The sequence below is a fragment of the Triturus cristatus genome, chromosome 1_2 (assembly GCF_964204655.1).
Source record: "Triturus cristatus chromosome 1_2, aTriCri1.1, whole genome shotgun sequence".
NCBI lineage: Eukaryota > Metazoa > Chordata > Amphibia > Caudata > Salamandridae > Triturus > Triturus cristatus.
Genome location: NC_140580.1, coordinates 929,460,223 through 929,480,174, shown reverse-complemented (window position 1 = coordinate 929,480,174; position 19,952 = coordinate 929,460,223). Strand labels below are relative to the sequence as shown.

Below are 19,952 nucleotides of genomic sequence, written 5' to 3'. Positions count from 1 at the left end.
TCCAGAGTTATTTTATTCATTTTGGGATACTTAATTCAGGAAATTTTAGCGAACTAGGAATACGGCATCTGAGGAATGAAGTGTCAGTCAACAGACTGTTGGAGGTAGAGTGAGTGAAGAAAGCCTGAGGAGATTAATTCAGAGTGAAATGAAAATGTCTATTAGAGAAGTTGTAGAAATTGTTATGGATACTAAAAGGAAAGAGGCTAGATCTGAGGAGGAGTTTTCAGTGGATGAAAACAAGAAAAGGAGACCAATTAAGAGAGCTAAAAAGGCTAAACATTTGGGTAAGAGGGTGAAGGATGGATTTAACTCCAATAAAAGGAGCGGTGTCCTTGGTGGCAGACCAAAGAAGGGTATCCCTGGCGGAACGCAGGCTTGCTCCAATGAGGAGTACAATATTGAGATAGAAGAAAGAAGTGGAGAAAGAAGTGTGAGAGCGTACGATGACTGTTTTTGATATGGATCATGAAGATGATCTGAATGATGATTTAGGAAATGATCAGCCCTCTACTTCTAAAAGTGGGATAAAAGATCCTCTGGGTCAGGAGATGTTTAGCCCTTATGATATCAGGCATCCTGGAAGTACTGTTTGGTGGCCTTTAGACCAGGTGACAACATTTATTAAACAGTGGATTTGTACACCTTTGGAGAAAGAAGTTAGGGGTGTGTTGAGAGCGGAATGCCCTAGACCTCAGATATATAATAAGGTCTGCTACGCGCCAAATTTGGATCCAGATTTAATTTCTGATTTATTTAAATTAGGAAAGGATCCTCATAAAGGTTTAGAACGTTCATTAAAAAGTGCCAAGACTGTTTATTAGATGTTTTGGGTCCGTTGGCTAAAATAATGGATATGGCTGAGGAGGCTCATATTAATGGGGAGCAAGTTGATATACAACTGTTACGTGGCTGGAGCCAAAGAGCCATCGTTTTCTTGGGAAACGCTAATTCTGGCATGTTAGCTGAGAGAAGAAAGTCAGTTTTATTAAAAATGAGCCCTAAGTTGGGTGACATAGCTAACAAGGACGTTAGTGAAGATCCAAAAGGATTGCTTTATGGAGATGGTTTTGTAGAGAGTTTAGGAAAGCATTTATCAACCTTCACTGCACTAGAGAAGCCGCAGAGCAATATGATGAAGGTTTTCGGAGGTGTTTTTGGCAGGGCCGGTAGACGGGGACTGTATGCCAGCTGAGGATTTCAGAGGTCCAAATATAATTTTTCATACAGAGGAACAGGAAGGGGATTCCAGGATTCCTCAAGTTTTTTTCCCTCAGAGAGGGAGATACCCTTGAACAAGAGGAGGAAGAGGAAGAAGTCAGTCGGGACCAAATATATGAGGTCAGTATGCAGATTATTTCTGGTTCTTCCCAAGAAAAAGTAGGAGGACCTTTACGTTTTTTTCAGGAAAATTGGCAAAAGATATCAAAGGATCCTTGGGTTTTAAAAAGTAGTTCGAGGATTTGAAATAGAATTTGTCAAACCGCCAGAACAGATTGCTGAAAAAAAACGGCTCCGGTTTTATCAAAGGATCAGGAAGAGGTAGCAGATGTGGAAGTAATAGAAATGTTGCAGAAAGATGTGATCTGTTTGGTAGAGGAACATCTAAAAGGTTTTGTAAGCACTTTATTTTTGGTGGAAAAAAAGGACAAGGGGTGGAGGCCGGTGATAAATTTGAGAAATCGAAATCAATTTTTGGTTTACAGTCATTTCAAGATGGAAGTGATTCATCTTCTGAGGGATATGTTGCAGTCAAAGGATTGGTTGGTGAAGTTAGGTTTAAAGGATGCTCACTTCATAGTACCTATGGGAGAAAACAGTCAGAAGTATCTTCAGTTCAGGTGGAAAGGCAAATTATATCAATTACTGTGTCTTCCCTTTGGTCGGTCCTCAGCACCTTGGTGCTTCACAAAGTTGATGCGGGTAGTAGGGCATTTTTCAGAGAAAGAGAGTCAATTAGGTTTTGTGATGGATGTTTTGAAAAGCTTCGATTTTTTAATAAATCAAGCCAAGTCTGTTTTTATTCCAGGTCAAAATTTGGAATTTCTAGGTTTTTCTATAGATTCAGTAGGAGAAGTATTGAGATTACCAGGCAAGAAGGTGAAGATGATAAAGAAAGAAGTTTTGAGAGTTTTGCGAAAGATGTCAATAACTTTGAGAGATTTAGTGGGGATTTTGGGTCTGTTTGCATCTTCAATTCAGGAAGTGTTTCCAGTCCCATTACATTATCGGGCTCTTCAGAGAGTGAAAGCAGAGGCTTTGAGAGCCGGATTATGGTATGGGGACCAGGTGGTGTGCAATTTGAATGCAAAGGAGGAGTTGGAATGGTGGTTACACAATTTAGAGGCTTGGAACGGAAGGACGATTTTTGGTTGTCATCCGGATGTGATTCTGCAGACAGATGCCAGTCTTTTAGGATGGGGAGCTCATTTGGGTCTTCAGGAGACAGGTTGTGCATGGTCAAGGGAAGAAAAGGTTTTTCATAGAAATTGTCTGGAATTAACAGCAGGGCTATATGCATTGAAGAGTTTCAAAGAGATATTACAAGGAAAAACAGTGCTTTTGAAGATGGACAATATTTCCGCAGTATCATACATAAACCGTTTGGGAGGCTGCAGTTCAAAGATTCTTTCAGATGTGGCAAAGGAGTTGTGGATGTTTTGTTTAAAGAAAAAGATAGTGTTAAGAGCAGAGTATCTCCCAGGGTTAAGGAATGTTGTAGCGGATTGGTATTCCAAGCATGTGAAAGATTACAGCAATTATAGGCTGGAATTGGTTTATTTCAAGAAGATTCAGGAAGTTTTAGGTCCATTGTAAGTGGATCTGTTTGCAACGAGGTTGACATGCCAGTTGGAGAGGTATTACAGTTGGCAACTGGATCCCGGCGCTCTAGCAATAGCTGCATTTCAGCAGAACTGGTCAGGGACTAAAGGTTATGCTTTCCCTCCGTTTGTATTGATTCAGAGGGTATTATTGAAGGTGAGGAGAGAAGGTTGTCAATTGGTTTTAGTAAGTCCTTTCTGGGTTTCTCAGGCATGGTTTCCAACAGGGCTGGAATTGGCTTGCGAGATTCCTTTTTTGATGAGAGCAGAAGAAGATTTGCTGGTAAATGAGTTAGGAGAGGTTCATCCTTTGATTCAGAGTGGTGCTTTGGACCTTATTGTTTGGAAGATATCAGGAGATCCAGTTCAGTCGAGGGACTGTCGCAGGAGGCTGCAGATCTACTCGAAGAGTCATGGGCACCAGGAACTAGGGAGAGGTATAGAGGAGTCTGGAAGATCTGAGTTTGTTGGTGCTTGGAACGGAGTTTGGATCCCGTGGAGGCTCCTGTAGTGGAGGTGGTTAATTTCCTAGTGGAACAGTTTAATAGAGGATTGAGTTATAGAACAGTTAATTGTTACGGGTCAGCTGTTTCAGCAGGACATGCGTTTGTAGGGGATAGATCTGTGGGCAGTAATGTTTTGGTGTGTAGAGTGTTAGAGTATGAGGTTGAAGAGGCCTCCTAAAGCAAGATATGATGTTCTGTGGGATGTAAATTTGGTTTTGAAGTTATTAGCGGATTGACCTGTGAATAGGTTTTAAAGTAATAAGAATATTACTATTAAGTTAGCGACTGTATTGTGTTTAAATTCATGTAGAAGAGTGTCTCATGTGAAATCTTTAGAGGTTTGTAATAGGCATTTTTGTCCGGATGGTGTGTTCTTTGAGATGTTTAAAAGGTCTAAGACTATGTCTACTTCAGTTTTTTACTCTAGGTTTGAGGAGTGTAAGAAATTATGTGTGGTGGAGTGTCTGAAGGAGTATGAGTGTAGAGTTGCAGAGAATAGAAGCAATGGTGTTAATCAGCTTCTTATTTCTTTTGTGAGACCCTTTGGGGCGGCAAGTACTGGAACAATCTCTAGATGGGTTAGGAGTGTGATGGAGCAAGATGGTGTGAATATGGATAAGTTCAAAGCTCATTCTATCAGAGGAGCTGTAGCAAGCAAGAGTTGTTGGTATGGTGGAAATTTGGAGAATATATTAAAGGCAGCTGATTGGGCAAATGTGGGCAGTTTTGCAAAACATTACTTCAGACCAGTGGAACATATGTCTGAAGTGGTGTTAAATGGCTTTCAACATGCATAATGTTAGCCTCTGTCTTGTAATGAAATGACGATTCTCAAGTTAACATGACAAGAGAATCAGGATTTCATTAAAGACGCGGAGGCTAACATTATCCCTTCCTCCGCTCCCTTGTTTGGAGTTTTTGTTCATAAGTTTTTGTAAAGCATGTTGCATTTAAAAAAAAAGAAAAAAGGAGATATTAATTGTGTTATAATAGTTATAAATATGCTGCTTTGATTTATTTGCAGAGTTTTGAATTTATTTTATTAATGAGGTGTTTTTGATTTCAGATGTTCTGTCGTAAGGATCTGAGACTGGCACTGACTTGGAAGTGGAGCAAGATAAGAAGTTGTGTTTGCAAGAGGATGAGTGTTCTACGCTGTGGACATTTATGGATTTTGTTATTCTATTCTGGATTGTTGTGGTGAGGTTCTTTAAAGGGGCTACGGTCAGGAGTGGCAATTAAAAGGTTATGCATAATGTTAGCCTCCGTGTCTATAATGAAATCCTGATTCTCTTGTCATGTTGATCTGAGAATCGTCATTCAAAGCAAGTTTCTGCCATTGATCTTGGGGTCTCTTGACCGGATGCATGGGGCAGTGTAACACACTTGACAGTCTTTTCACATTTAGCACACTACACAATTCATTGTGAAATGATATGCTTCATGATCCATATCAGTCCACCAAAACTGTTCTCTTAAAGAGTTTATAAAGCCAACATACCCACGTGCCCATGGAGACCGGCCTTCATAATCAACCTTCTAAACTCATCAGATGATAGGCATTTGTCATTCCTGAACAAAAGGTAGTTTGCCGTGCTTAGTTATTCAGTCTCTTGGGCATGATAATGCAACTCCCACAACTGTCTGTTCTGTGGTCAAACTGCTTGTGCATATACATTCACTTTACATAGAACTTCATCTTTGGTTTCCTCACTAAACCAAGCATTTTCCATCAGCGTTATATTTTGCAGAGCACATATTTCACTCACATTTGCAACCACATCAGGATCACTCTCATCCTCAATAATATTATCCTGGACATCGCAAGGGGATATGGATAAAAAAATCTGCAAACTTGTTATTTCGTCCCGGAACATGCAAGACATTGAAGCAATATTCTTGTAAATTTTAGCACATCTGGCAATGCATGCTGTGGAATTTAACCCAGCCCCTGATGATAGAATGTGAACCAGTGGTTAATGGTCCTTTTGCTGATTGAATTTGGTGGCCCAGATGAAAATTCTGAAGTGATTCACTGACCAGACACATACCAACAGTTCTATTTCGATTACTGCATACAGTCTTTCTGTTGGGCTAAGTGGTCAGAAGGCATAGCTGACTAACCACTCTTAGTGGCCCTGTTGTTGTGACTGAGCAGCGCCCAAACCATATGCACTAGCATCAATAGTGATGCATATTCCTTGCCATTTGTGAACCATCTCAACGTGTGGGAGTTGGTTATATTTTTCTTTATCAACTCAAATGCTTCTGCGTGCTCTTTTTGCCATTCAATCGTTTGTCCTTTGCGGAGAAGAAGTCTAAGAGTTTCAATGACTGTTGCAAAGTTTGGATGAACTATGAATAACATATACAGAGGCCCCAAAACAATAGTAATTGTTCCTTGTTGCCTGGTTATGGTGCCAGGTTATTTGCAGTGAACAGAGTCTCTAGGGAATGATTCTGAATTTGTGGTCAAAATATTCAACCTGCTCCTTAAAAAATTTACGCCTGCCAGGTGAAAGCCTTATGAAAAATCTCACTTATTGCTGAGTGTTTTTAGAAAAGAGGAGAATACCGTCCTTGAAACCTTTTACATGGTCATCCATATCACTGAAAATATGATACAAGACTCTGTAGAAGAAGGAAGATGCAGATGCCAGACAAAATAGCATTAGCTTGTACTGAAGAGAGCAAATGGACTGATGAAAGCAGTGAGTGGTCTCTAGTCTACAGTCAATTCAACCTAGTGATATGCTTGTCGCAAATCTAATGTAGAGAACATCGCAACTCCGTCCAAAATGGAGATGAGTTTGATCAAGTTTAATTAAAATAGTTAATTTCCCGCATATATAAGGTGCTCCAACACGCACAGCGACCAGATCCCCATCCCTACCAGGTGAGATGGCAAAACGTCACTGGCTCAGGTGTTACCCCTTCCCAATGGTCAAGGCTCTGGAGCGACATTCCCAAAATCCTACGCAGCATCCCCCAACAGGAATCAGCATATAAAGTGATGACCCTATGGTATTACACCCCCGCTAGACTCCAAAGAATGTTCCCTACGGCATCCCCCCTATGCTGGCGCTGCACTCAAGCGTTGGGGGACTTCATCCACATTTGGTGGACGTGCCCTCTCCTGATCACCTTTTGGAAAGAGGTCCTTAGCCACATAAAAAAGGTGTTGGGGTATCCCCTGCCGGAGGACCCGCTGGTGGTGCTCTTGGGCCTTCGACCGACGACTCTACGAGCTATGACGGGCCGTGACCGACACCTTAGCCTCCACATGCTGGGTGCTGCGAAACAAACGGTGGCTCTTTATTGGAAGAAATCTGACTCGCCCTCCATCAAGGTGTGGTTTGCCCGCCTGTGGCATGTGGTGGCGATGGAGTTCCTCACGGCACGTCTTCAACTCCGCGATACCAAATCTAGGCAGCTTTGGAAGCCTTTGATAGATCATTTGGGGCGACTGGAGCATGTTAGACTACAGCCTCCACGGCTCCGAGCCCTGAAGCTCTTTGATGATGTAGTGGGTCCTAGAGAACCAGGGAATTTCTGGAGACAGGCAGACAGTTCGAGGTCCCCGACACTCGCAGACACCCCCCAGATGGTGGGGAACTCACCCCTGGATGGTCTTGACTTACAGCCCACGTCCTGTAGCAACAGTGGGGTCCTCACTCCCTCCCCCCCGCTGAGCCTCCCTCATTAGACCCTGTACCCCCTCCTTCCCACTCCCTTGTTCTGACCCCCCCCGTTTGCTGGTTGGTCGCCTCCTACCTAAATTTATGATGCAGATGTAGGGGCGAATGGCTTTAGCGCGACCACGGCGCAATGAGGACAGAGCGGTTCCTATTCTGCTGTTACTGTGTCATAACCTGCATGCTGGTTGCTGAACTACGCAATACCCAGTAAGATACTGTTGGAAGCTGGGGTGCCTATACCGAACAGCATCTAGCGGTTACCAGTCCTCTCATGCTATACCTACTGCAGAACGTGGATTCTATAGAGGGTATGATGGAGGGTATACTTATGCGCTGTCCGTTTGGCTTGACGCAGTATGTTGAGATGCACTGCTTGTTATGGCCGAATTGCACGCTATGCTAGACACACTGCATGCAGATACAGCTACGCTCTCATGGGAAGGTATAACAACGGTGGCATTTGGGATCTTTAGAGCGTAGGGTCATTGGCCCTCAAGGGCGAGCTTGGTGAAGTTCAATTAGATTGAGCTAGCTTGACAAATGTTGTAATGTTCCAAACTTGTCTCTCGGACAGATGGCTTGCGCAGGGCATAGTGCCTTTAAAGTGGAACCTTTGCTAGTGACTATCTGCTCATAGGCCTGCTCCCGGGGTATCACTAGGGTCCTCGGGCTTCCCTGTCTTTGAATCTGCTCTCTGAAATGTGTAAGCTGTCCGCTGCCGGCCTATAAGGATGTAGGCGCGTAAGCTGTGTACTGCCTCTTGCAAGACCTGTTAAAAAAATTAATAAACGTTGGTTAACAAAATAGTTAATTCCCCTTAGGTAAGAGATACCGATGGGCTACAATGTTCACATTCAGGGCTAGAAGGTCAACACACAAGCAAAGGCTGCCATCACTCTTCTTTGTCAAAACAATTAGTGACACCTACTCAGATGATTTTGCTGCTTCTATAATTAATGTCTTGTGAAAGGACATCCTGTAGCAGTTTCTGCAAGTTCTTCCTTATGCACAATGGTACTTCTGTCTGAATGGTACATATTCATTCTTTAGTTTCATGTGAAACATAAAGACTATTCATTTTCCTAATCCATTACTGGAGGTGTTTGGGAATTTGTGGATCAGCTGGTCATCCAACTTGTCCTCCGGTACCACTAATGCTTGATTTAGGGCATTCAGATTCAGCACAATTTGTAAAAGTCTCTAGTCCTTCCATCCCAAACTCCTCTTTGAGTCACATAGATCTTGCTAGATGCACTTCTTCCCTTGAAGTTTTAATCAGCACAAAATCAACCCATGAAATTGCGATTCTCCTATTAACATGACCAGAGAATCTGGATTTCATTAAAGACACGGAGGCTATCATTCTGCATTAATCCTTTAATGCAGTCACAAGGCAGCCGCACTACATCACAAACAAGAAAGTTCTAGAATGTAGAGAATAGGGTACAAGTGGCATGAGGCACAAACAGACTGCCTCTTTTAAATTCAAACGAGTAGATAAAGTCCAGAGATGATATCCAGGATGAACTAGAAGATGAAGGTAACAATATTTCCGAAGCAAAGAAGGCTGGAGATAGGAGATTATCCAGAATTATCTGAAAAAGAGAAGAAATGTAAAAATATGAAATAAAAAACAAACATATAATGAAAAAACACGAGCTGATATCAACATATCAAAATGCAGATTATGTACATACAAACTACCAAATTAAACCACCAAGGGTGTGGCTAAGGGCGGGATAATGATAGCCTCCGTGTCTTTAATGAAATCCAGATTCTCTGGTCATGTTAATAGGAGAATCGCAATTTCATTACAAGACCGGAGGCTACATTATGCATGTTGGTAGCCACGAAGTACCACATCAGACATATGTTCCACAGGTTTACAATAATGGTGAGCAAAGGTTGAAGCATTAGACCAATCAGCAGCTTTAAGAATATCATCCAATTTGCCACCAGACCAGAAGGATTTGCTTGCCATAGCGCCTCTGAGAGAATGAGCTTGGAATTTAGAGAGATCAATGCCTGCCAGGTTCATAACAGACTTGACCCATCTAGCTATGGAGGAGGAAGAAACTGGTTTAAAGGGTTTAACAAAAGATAAAAGGAGTTGCTTGGCATCTAAAGGACGAAGGTCTTTCATTCTCAAGTCATATTCTCTCATGCAGTCTATGACGCACAATTTCTTACAAAGGTCGTAACGAGGATAATAAATCGAGTCAGACATAGTTTTAGTCCTTCTGAACAAGTCAAATTTAACTCCAAACATATCATAGGATCTATAAGAAATGTCGAGGCATCTCACATCTGAAACTCTACGACAGGAGATTAAACAAAGAAGGGTAGCAAGCTTAAGTGAGAGATATTTCCTGTTGAGGTAGGTGTTATCTGGCCAAGAGGAGAAAAGGTCTAGGATAGCTTTCACGTCCCACATGTATTGGTACTTAGGTCTGGGAGGTCTTTTTAGTCTAATACTTTTCATAACTCTACAAACAATATTGTTCTTACCTACCGTCTTACCGTTGACAAGGGAATGTCCAGCAGAGATAGCTGATCTGTAGCAGTTAATGGATCTATAGGCTAATCCTCTATCGAATTGTTCGACAAGGAAATTAACTATATTGACGATAGGAGCCTCCAAGGGATCCAAGTTCCTCTCCATGCACCAACAAACCCATTTTTTCCAGATGTTGTTGTATCTGTAGTGTGTTCCGGGAGCCCAAGATTCCCCGAGGAGAGAAAAAGCTGACGTCGAAAGGCCAGACAGTTCGTTGGATTGCCTGACACTTTCCAAGCAAGAAGGTTCAAATTCCCTGAAAAGATTAGGTGGTGATCTTCTCCGTCCGCGTTGGTGAGCAGACCCTTGTTCGCAGGAATGAGGAAGGGAATGTCGCAAGAAAGTTCGAGAGTGGTCGGGAACCATGCCTGAGACGGCCAGAATGGAGTTATCAGAATCAGGGAACACTGGTCTGATCTGACCTTCTGAAGGACTCTTTGAATCATTGCAAAGGGTGGAAATGCGTAACCCTGAAGGTTCGACCAGCATTGAAGAAAGGCGTTCACTGCCAGAGCACCCGGGTCTGGCATCCAGCTGAAATATTTTGGAAGTTGGAACGACAGTCTGCTGGTGAACAAATCCACATCTAGTGGACCCCAAAAGAGAGAGAGAGAGTATTGAAGATGTTCGCATTGAGTTTCCAGTCGGTCCTGTCTGAAAGGAATCTTGAGTTCCAGTCTGCTGAGAGATTTGACTTCCCAGGAAGATATTCTGCCTTCAGAGAAATCTTGTGTTCCAAGCAGAACATCCAGAGTTTTTTGGCTAAAGCCGACAAGTCTGCTGATTTCGTACCGCCGAGGCGATTGATGTAAGATACTGCGGAGATGTTGTCCATTTTGAGGAGAACGGACCTGCCCTGAAGAGAGTGTTTGAAGCTCATTAGGGCATATAAACCGGCTAAAAGTTCTAGGAAGTTTATGTGGTGGGAAGACTCCGCAAGCGACCATGCGCCACCAGTGTCTTGGTCGAGGAGACGAGCGCCCCAACCGTGGAGGCTGGCGTCTGATTCCAGCACGAATTCCGGGGCAGAGCCAAAAATCGCTCTCCCGTTCCACGCGTCGAGGTTCTCTAGCCACCATGAAAGTTCTGATCTGCCTTCTTGGTCCAAGGTCACATAGTCCTCGTACCAGAGACCAGAATTGAGAGCTTTCCCTTTTAATCTCTGAAGAGCACGGTAGTTCAGAGGGCCCGGGAAGATAGCTTGAATGCTGGAGGAGAGGAGGCCTATAAGACGGGCTAATTCCCTTAGGGTTAAAGAATCTTTCTTTAGGACATACCTGATTTCCTTCCTGATTTTGCCGGTTTTCTTGGCAGGGAGAAGGAGGAGACAACTGGAGGTATCTACTGTGAATCCGAGAAATTCTAGAGATTTGGAGGGAGTGAGGATAGATTTCTCTCTGTTTAAAATAAAACCGAGACTCTCGATGAGATGGATGGAGACATTCAGGTCTCTCTGAATTTGGGAAAAAGATTGGGACATTATGAGGATGTCGTCTAGGTAAATGATAAGACGAATACCTCTCTCTCTGAGGATGGAAACGATAGTCCTCATAATTTTGGTAAAGCACCAGGGGGCGGAGGAAAGCCCGAAGGGAAGAGCTTGGAATTGATAGAGAAGATCCTTCCAGCTGAATTGGAGAAAACACTGGTGTTCCCGTGCCATAGGGATGGTAAAATAGGCATCCTTGAGATCTAGTTTCACTAACCAATCTCCTTCTAGAAGAAGATCCCTTAGGAGGTGACTACCCTCCATTTTGAAGTGTCTGTAAACTAAGTATTTGTTCACCTCTCGAAGGTTTATCACTGGTCTCCAACCTTTGTCTTTCTTTTGAACTAAGAAAAGGGTGCTGATAAAGGTTTTTAAGGACCAGGGTACCTGTACAATAGCTCCTTTCATGAGCATTGAAGAGATTTCCTCTTCGACAATTTTTTCGTGTTCGACCGAAAGAGTTAGGGGTTTTGGGGGATGAGATTGGAAGGGAGTCTCTATAAAGTCTATTCTGAAACCCTGGACCGTTTCGAGAACCCAGGGGTCTAGAGTTAGCGACGCCCAAACATGGTAGAAGAGTTTCAATCTGCCACCAACTTGGGAAGAAGAGGAAAGAGGAAGAGGGAGAGGAAGACTTACTTGGAAGGTTGGAGGAGTTTGGATTTCCTCGGGACCTGAAGCCTCTGTTGCGTGGTCCTCTTGCTCGATGAGGGAAGAATTGCTGATTTGAGGGGTAGAAGCCTCTACCGGAACCTCTGAAGGACGAGAAGGGCCGCTGGTTACTGCGGCCGGAAGAACGGCCCCTTCTTCCAGCCTGTCCAAAAAGGCTCGTGTTAAAAACACGCTTCATATTCGATTGAGCCCTATCAAGGGCGGTAAAGGTGGCAACGTATTTCCCAATTGATTTGATGACGTCCTCACCAAAGAGAAGGCCTTTAGGGTTATCTGAAGGTTCTTTTTCCGCCAAGTCACTAAGTTTTGGATTGATCTTAGAGAGAATAGTCCTCCTCCTTTCGGTGTTTAAACTCGAATTGGCATTTCCGAGGAAGACAATGGCTCTTTGACTCCATCCGCGGATGAGATTGATGTCAAGAGGCGTTCTGGAAATGTGTGACTCCTCAGCCAGGTCTAGGATTCTGGTGAGGGGGCCTAGGACATCAAGAAGGCGGTCCTGGCAGCTCTTAAGTGCTCTTTCCAGACCTCTTCTAGGGTCTTTGCCTAGCTTAAATAGGAATTTAATCAAGTCCGGGTCAAGGTTGGGGGTTTGGGAGACCTTTTCGTGAATAGTAGGTCTCGGACACTCTGATCTGAGTGTATTCCTTGTCTCCCTTTCAAGTGAATTCCTTAACCATCTCTTAATAAACTTGGAAACGTGTTCCTGAGGGAACCATTTAGAACTATTAGGGTGGGAAAGAGTTAGGGGAGAAAACATTTCTTCCCCTAGAGGGTTCAGTATAATATTGTCAGAAGAGGAGGGTGATTCTCCTTCACCAGGAAAATTAAAGTCTATGTCTTGGTTTGGGTCATCTAAATCCAAGACGAATTCGTCATAGGGATTATCAAAATGTTCTTCCTCTGAATCAGAGTCTGTGTCTGCGACATCCTTAGAACCATAGCGGCTTGAACCGCAAAGGGTATTAGTCAAAGTTGTGCCGCTAGGGACACCCGTCAAATTCGTGCCGCATGGGGCAACGTTGTCATTCGAGGCGCGAGGGCCTCCCAACGTAACTGAGGTGCTAGGACCTCCCATGTCAACTGAGGTGCCACGACCTCCCATAGATAAGGAATGTTCGCAGTTTTTTTATTTTTCTTGCCCTCGGTTACAATGTCGATGGGAGGGCCATCTAGATCGGAGGGAAAAGGTCTTTTGGTAGACATCACCTCTTTTAGTGTGGAAAGCATGCAGGATCGCATCTCCTTGTGCAAGAATTCTTTGAAATTGTCATTATTATGGAGGGGGGAGCTAGCTGTGGCATCGTCGGAGTCAAGGTCTGACATTTTGGTAGGAAGGTAGGTAATTAAATATAAATTAAATTTAAGTAATATGTATTTTTAAATAAATTAATCAGTATAAATAAAGTTTCTAGCTCCTCTTTTTTTTTTTTTAGGAATTAATTTGCAATAATATATAAACTAGGGCTTGATTGGGGCAAAGCAAATAAATAAACTTGGCAAATTTAAGCCAAAATCCTCATTTGAATAAAATAGCAAGAATTCCGTTTGAAGATAGTCCAGACGCGATCTCCGGCAACAGCTGATCCGAGTGGAGTAACTGACGCACTCCCTCGAGCTCAGCTGCTGACGGGGAAGCGTCGGCTTAGAGGAAGAAGCCCTGGGGGGTGCCATGGGAGCGTGCACCGTTGCTAATGTGCATTCCTCTGATGTTCGTAACGCGCTCGCACGGGCTAGGCGAGCGCGACGAACAGTTACAAAAGCAGTGAAAAAGGGAATAAGAAGTATGATTTACAAAAGAGGTAAAGTCGGAATTAACGTAATTCGTCAAGGAGATGTAGTCGTAGTACGGTGTTATTGAAGTAGAAAATTACGCGCGCGAGTGTGGCCAAAAGAATCGACAACCTTCATAGGAAGTCGATGAAAAGGGTGAGAGGGGGGGGAAGCCCATAGACGGACACACGATAGCACGGGGAGTACGAAGAAGCGCTTTAGATGTAAAGTTGTAACGAGACATAAAACAGTGTAAATGATCAGGAGAATATTAACAGCAAGGCCTTGTTATCACCATATTAACAGCAAGGCATTGTTATCACACTTACACCTTCTTTAAAATAAAGGTTAACAACGAACTTAAATGCAATAACTATGGAAGAGAAGAGAAATGTTACTTATCTGCCTGTGAGCCGCATTTAAAAGAGGCAGTCTGTTTGTGCCTCATGCCACTTGTACCCTATACTCTACATTCTAGAACTTTCTTGTTTGTGATGTAGTGCGGCTGCCTTGTGACTGCATTAAAGGATTAATGCATAATGTAGCCTCCGGTCTTGTAATGAAATCAAGTGATCTTCCATCAAAAGCTACAGCCCTAATGTCAGGGTTTAGTAGTGAATCTAACATAATTTGTAATACATCGTTCAAGACTTGTAAGATGCACATTGGGGGCTTATCGTTCCCTCCCTCATGCAACATTCCAATTTAGCTTACCACTAATATCATTCTATAGCTGGATATCTTCTCAGATGTTGTTGGTTCAATTTCATCTTGACTTATGTCAGTGGAAACCTGAGCAACTCTGGATCTCTTTACATACTCTGCCAGAGTGTTTTGTGTGACCACAGATATTACAATCCTTGCCCAGGCAGGGAAATTCATGTATGAAGCCAGATGAGAGGAACTACCACACTGAATTCATGGTAGTTTCACTTTACCTTTCCTCTATTTTCCCAGGTTTATTCAATACACTGCATATCTCATGGGGCTATCTGGAGGACGAGACGGATGGCGCACCCCAGTTTCCTCGGGACCGATGCCTTCGACTGGACTATGATGTTGCCCCTTGGGCGAAAACCGAAACTGTCGGTACTTACCGCGGAGCCCGAGTGCCATTGGCCGTTGCCCGGTGGAGCTGTCCTATGCAGCTATAAAGGAGTCTGGCTCTGGTTCACCCCCTCAGCCGTCACCTACCCAGCCAGACATCGGACATTGTTTTTAACAGTTCTTCACGGTTTGGTCTGTCTTTCACTTTGACTGCTTTGTTCCCCCTGAAGTACTTTCCCCCTTCTCATCTGCCTGACTCTATCTGCATTCCTTTCCCCTGTTTACCTTTCCCCTCTTCCTTCCAGTCCCCATAAGAAGTCTGTCTTAGCTATGCAACACGCTTATAACTTTTGTTATTGTGTAATCTCATGTATTTCTCCTATGCCTTTACTTGTAACTGTAACTGTAACTGATGTAATTTTTGTAATCCTGAAACTCACTGATTCTCTTGTAACCTGCTCTGATACCTCTGGGTCTAGCCAGCGCTATATAAAGCTCTGCAAAAAAAAAAAAAATCCCACAGTTCTTGTTTGTAAACTTCTCATCATTCACTTCTTGCATCCATGAAATGGATTGCTCTTTGGCAGATTTGACTACTTCATCCAGTGTTGGATCTCCAATGACCACAACTTCTCCTAAATCCATTTGCTGTTGGTATTGAGCATCAGCTGGTCATGAACCATTACATATATAGACACCCTGAAGTTACTGAAGTTACACATTGTGGATAATCCTCTTAACGCTGTTAGAAACACCTTAAATTACTCCCCTTCCTTTTGTCTCTTGGTAGAAAAATAACGCTCATGAGTGATACTTATTGTTGGCTTAAACCTTCTTTCCAGTCTTAATGATGCCTCCTCAAAGTCATCATATTCCTCTTTGGCTCCCCAGTGATTCGACTTTTGGCAATGTGCGACAAACATCTTGGCCTTCTGATCCAAGACAATGTAATAGGATCCTGGTTTTTCATACAACAGTCATTCTACCGGCATCAATGACCACCATATTGGTGTGGAACTCTTAATTTCCAGAGGAGCAGGGGAACCCCTTTAGTTTGCAAAATATTATTGTGGTGGATCAAACCTTCATGCTGACACAGAAAACAGGGATTTTAGGATGAGCGCCAATGAGCAATGAAAAACGTGATTTAAAAATAATTACAACGTGGAAATGGGTTTGAGGTAGCGGGATAAAAAGATATATGTTGAGACCCAAACATAAACAGCATGATGCAATAAAGATAAATGAGAAACCAAGTCTGCCTATGCACATAAAGTGTAGAAAGGTAATGTTAGAAATTGGGTTGTTGGTTGATTGGGGTATGAGCCCTGGTCAAGTAGCAACCACAATCCTGGTCAGGGTAAAAGGCCGGTAACCCTAAATTAACCTGTGCTCACCCACTGGTAGCTTGGCACAGAGTGGCTTAACTTTAGAGGCTGTGTGTAAAGTATTTGTGCAAAACTTTTAAAAGTAAAACAGTGAAAACACCACACATAAAGATTCCACACCAAGTTAGAAAAATAACTATTTTAATAAATAAAACAAGACCAGAATGATACAAATCCAATTAGTGGAACTGGAGATATAGAAATTCAAAGTATTTAAGTAAAACGGTGCCAAAATGTTTTATTAGGGATATCTGGTCACACCAGACCGGGACAAGGTCAGGCCAACAGCGATGGACCACTGGCCGACTACAGGGACCCAGTTAGCAAAGTACCTTAAATCCTGGTTGCAGAGCTTTGCGTGGATCAGCGTTGAAAATGCATCGCAAAACAGAGGCAATGCGTCAGTTCTGGAATCCGAAGAGGCTGTTGTGTGAGGTCCTGATGCATCGACGTTGTGGATCCTTTCAACAGGGCTCGCAATGCTAAGTCTAGTGTCAAAGATGCGACGCGCAGCAGAACCAATGCGTCGATTCCGATGAGCGTTAGAACTGTGATGTGAAGTTTAAGCATCGTCATCAAGGCTGCCGTCGAAGAGGGATGCGAGGAGTTTGCGCCGGGTAAAGTGTCATGCAGGAGCAGTTTGGAAGGCAATGCATTGTTCCCAAGATGTGGGAGATGGCGGCAATGTGAGTCTTATGTGACGTGTCAAATCTACACAGCAGCGGCAATATGTCGGTTCTGCTCAGGGATGTGCAGCTCATCCGAGGAGATCAGTCAGTCCTGCTCAGGGATGCATCACTCAGCAGAGAAGATATGTTGGTTCTGCTGGCAAGCACCTTATGCCCCCTTCCAAGGGTCCAGGAATGGGGTGACACCACTTGAAGTGCACAGAGGTCCTCCCTTCCTGCCCTGGTCCAGACTCACTACAGGAAGGTGTGTGGGCAGGACAAATCCTATTCAGGGCACCCTCCTATCTTGCCAGGATGGCCCATCAAGTCACACCTAAGCTCCCATTGTGTGTGTGGCTGTCTAGGAGGAATACACAAACAGCCAACTACACCCAGTCATGTGATCAGAGACGGGCTACAGTCACCAAATGGCTCAAGCAAAATGCTAAAGCAAGAACAGGACAACTTTCTAAAAGTCCACCATAAATTAGGATTTTAAATTAGGATTCCAGAGACACCTAACTTGAATCAGTTATATCTTCCCATTTGGAAATAACACTAACAAAATGTAATAAATCAATCCCAATTGATTAAGGCTTGCTGTAGAGAAAAATAAAGTTAAGTGCTTTTCACTACCAGGACATGCAAAACTTAAAAGTATATGTCCTGCCTTTTAAATTGTCCACGGCCTACTTTAGAGTGAGTTATATGTATACAAAGGAAAGGTTTTGGCCTGGAAAAAGGTTTATTTACCAAGTCGGCATGGCAGTGTAAATTGCACAAACAGGCTCTGCAATGACAGGCTTTAGAAACTGGTAAAGCGCTACTTAAGTGGGTGGCAAAAGCAGTGCTACAGGTCCACTACTAGCCTTTAATGTACAGACCATGTACACATGTAATGCACTTTACTTGGGACCTATAGGTACTTAAGCGCTGGTTAGCAGTGGTAAAATGTGTCCTAATACCAGCAAAACAAGGTCAGAAATATTGGCGGAGGAAAGCAAAATGTTCGGGGGAAGACCACCCTAAGACTGTCAGGTCTAACAGTTAATAAGTAGTGATACAGTTGATTTCTGTTTGCATAATTCCTTATGCGTGATTAAGAGTTTTTCTTATATGTAGGTTTAAACAAACCTCAACCCTATGCAGCAAGAAGTGTGCAAGGGTCCTGGCCCACTGACCCCTCAGGCCAGAACAGATAAGGCCTTGTGCTGTCTCTCTTAGATGGGAGATACCTAGACTGAGTCTGCCTAGAATGTGTCAAAGAAGTAGGACAGCTAGGGGGCAGGAGACAAAACTCCAGAGGCTTGATTCCCTCCGTAATATAGCAAGATCGCTGATAATTTGTAATGCTGGGCTGTCCAAGGCAGAATGGCATCCCTGTTGAGTTGGAGGATGTAGAGAGAGCGAGAGCCACAGGGCAGTTATGCACTCCTACGCCATGCTGTGGTGAAGGCTCAGTGTTAAGGATAAGGCAACCTCTTTATAGGACTTTAAAAAGGAAAAACAGCAAGTGGTGTGCAGCCTTGGAGGAAGCAGGCTCCTTCCTGCTGCTCCTATCCTGCGATGAAAGGCGCAGCCTCAAAGGTGTCATGGCACTCATTTCGGGCAAGGGTCTTCAAGGGGGAGAAGGTAGGCATGTTTGGGTGGGAGGAAATCTGCTTCATAGCGGCCCATTGCGGTTGGGGCTCCTTGGGTGGGGAGATTGGGAGGAGGGGGAGGGTCCGTGCAGGTCAGAAAAATTCAGGTAGAAAAGTCTATATGTATTTTTCGAATTTGCCATCAATGGGTCAAGGTGGTTAGTTCTTTGATAGGTGTCAGGGAGGAAAGTAGAGCAAGGTTTTGATGAGCCAGAATACACTGGATTTTAGGTTCTTGAGGATTGTAAACTGCAACACTAATGGAATAAACAATCGTACAACATCTAGACCAATTTCCGCATGGATTAAGTCGTCAACAGCAAAGATTTTTCCTTTCATGAGACCCATCTTAAAGCTTCGGCAAGGCAGCCCAGTGTCCCTGGATTAATTTCTTTTTTTTGTTGAAACATTTTTTATTATTTTCCAAATCAACAATTACTATTCATTACACAACGAGGTTCCGAGTCCAAAAGGAGTACCGTCCCTCCTAACCCCAACTCGTTCCCACCCCTCCCCACCCCCGTGTCAGTGTGCCCCTGTCCCCTACCTCTCCCCGGATGTGCCCCCCTTTCCAAGGAAATCATGTACGGACGCTCAATCCCTCTCTGTGCAAGCAGATCGTCCCTCTTGTCCAGGCCTCTGGTAGGTGTCCCGGGATCTCCCTCGTTCCCATCTCATCTCATTCCCCAGTCCCCCTCTCCTCTTGTCTATCCGCCGTGCTCCCTTCGTCCCCTACCTCAGATATCAACCCCTGGAGTTCCACCACCAACGCTTCCCATGCCCTGGCCGTCGCTAACGCTTTCTCATCATCTCTTCTAAGAGCCAACTGCACCCGGAGCGTGCCCTCCGCCCCCGCCCATCTCACTAACGCTGTCCTCCACCGCAAAAAGCTAGGCCCCCCCCGAGATTTCCAGTGCAGGGTCAATTCTCTCTTGGCCAATATCAACCCCACGTCGTAGAACTTGCTAGTGACCTTCGTACGCCGGGTGTGTGGAAACCATAGCAACAAGCAAGCCCACATCTCTGGGGTAATAGAGCGGTCTGTCACCTGATTCAAGCAGTCCACTACCTCAGCCCAATAGTCTCCCAGCTTCGAGCAGGCCCAAAACATGTGGCGAAAATCTGCCCCCTCTCCCCCACACCGCGGACATGGAGAGTGTGCCCCTCCGAAATATTGCAAGACCTTGGCCGGCGTCAGATACGCCCTATGCAGCGTGAACCAACTGGAACCGTGCGTTCCGCGTTCCCTTCCAGGCCCTCCGCACTAGCGTGGACCATGTGGTCTCAGGGATCTCCTTCCCGAGGTCCGCTTCCCACTTTTCCCTCAGAGTGGCCAGAGGCTGCAATCCCTCCGTCGACAATCGTCGATATAGGCAAGTAATGGCCTTGGACGTCCCCGCCGCCATCATGACATATTGGCAACCCGCTGCAGTCGGCGGTTCCGACAGCCCCATTTTCCAGTGCTTTTGGAGGCTCGCCACCAAGGCCGCATGAAGCAAAAAGTCCCCCTGCGGGAGCCCGTAAGCATCCTGCAGGTCCTGGAAGGACAATAACACTCCGTCCCGGAATAAGTCTCCTACCATCTGTACTCCCAGCTCCTCCCAAGTCGCTAGCCCAGACCAATCACCCCCATGCGGGAGCGCTGTGCACATCCCTAGGGGGATTTCCGGGGCGTACGGGTGGACTATGGCT

At 44.4% G+C, this 19,952-nt stretch overlaps 1 long non-coding RNA gene across 2 annotated transcripts in view; it reads left to right on the top strand.

Annotated features, from left to right (window-relative positions):
* LOC146868351 (uncharacterized) overlaps positions 1-19,952 on the top strand; it is a 234,327-nt gene that overhangs the window by 96,913 nt on the left and 117,462 nt on the right. Inside the window, exon 1 of one of the 2 annotated variants that reach the window (XR_014966204.1) lies at positions 14,507-14,756. The exons of the other annotated variant lie outside the window; for it this stretch is intronic. This is a non-coding gene — a long non-coding RNA (uncharacterized LOC146868351). Of the gene's footprint in view, positions 1-14,506; positions 14,757-19,952 lie in introns of those variants that run through there. 2 annotated transcript variants of the gene reach the window in all.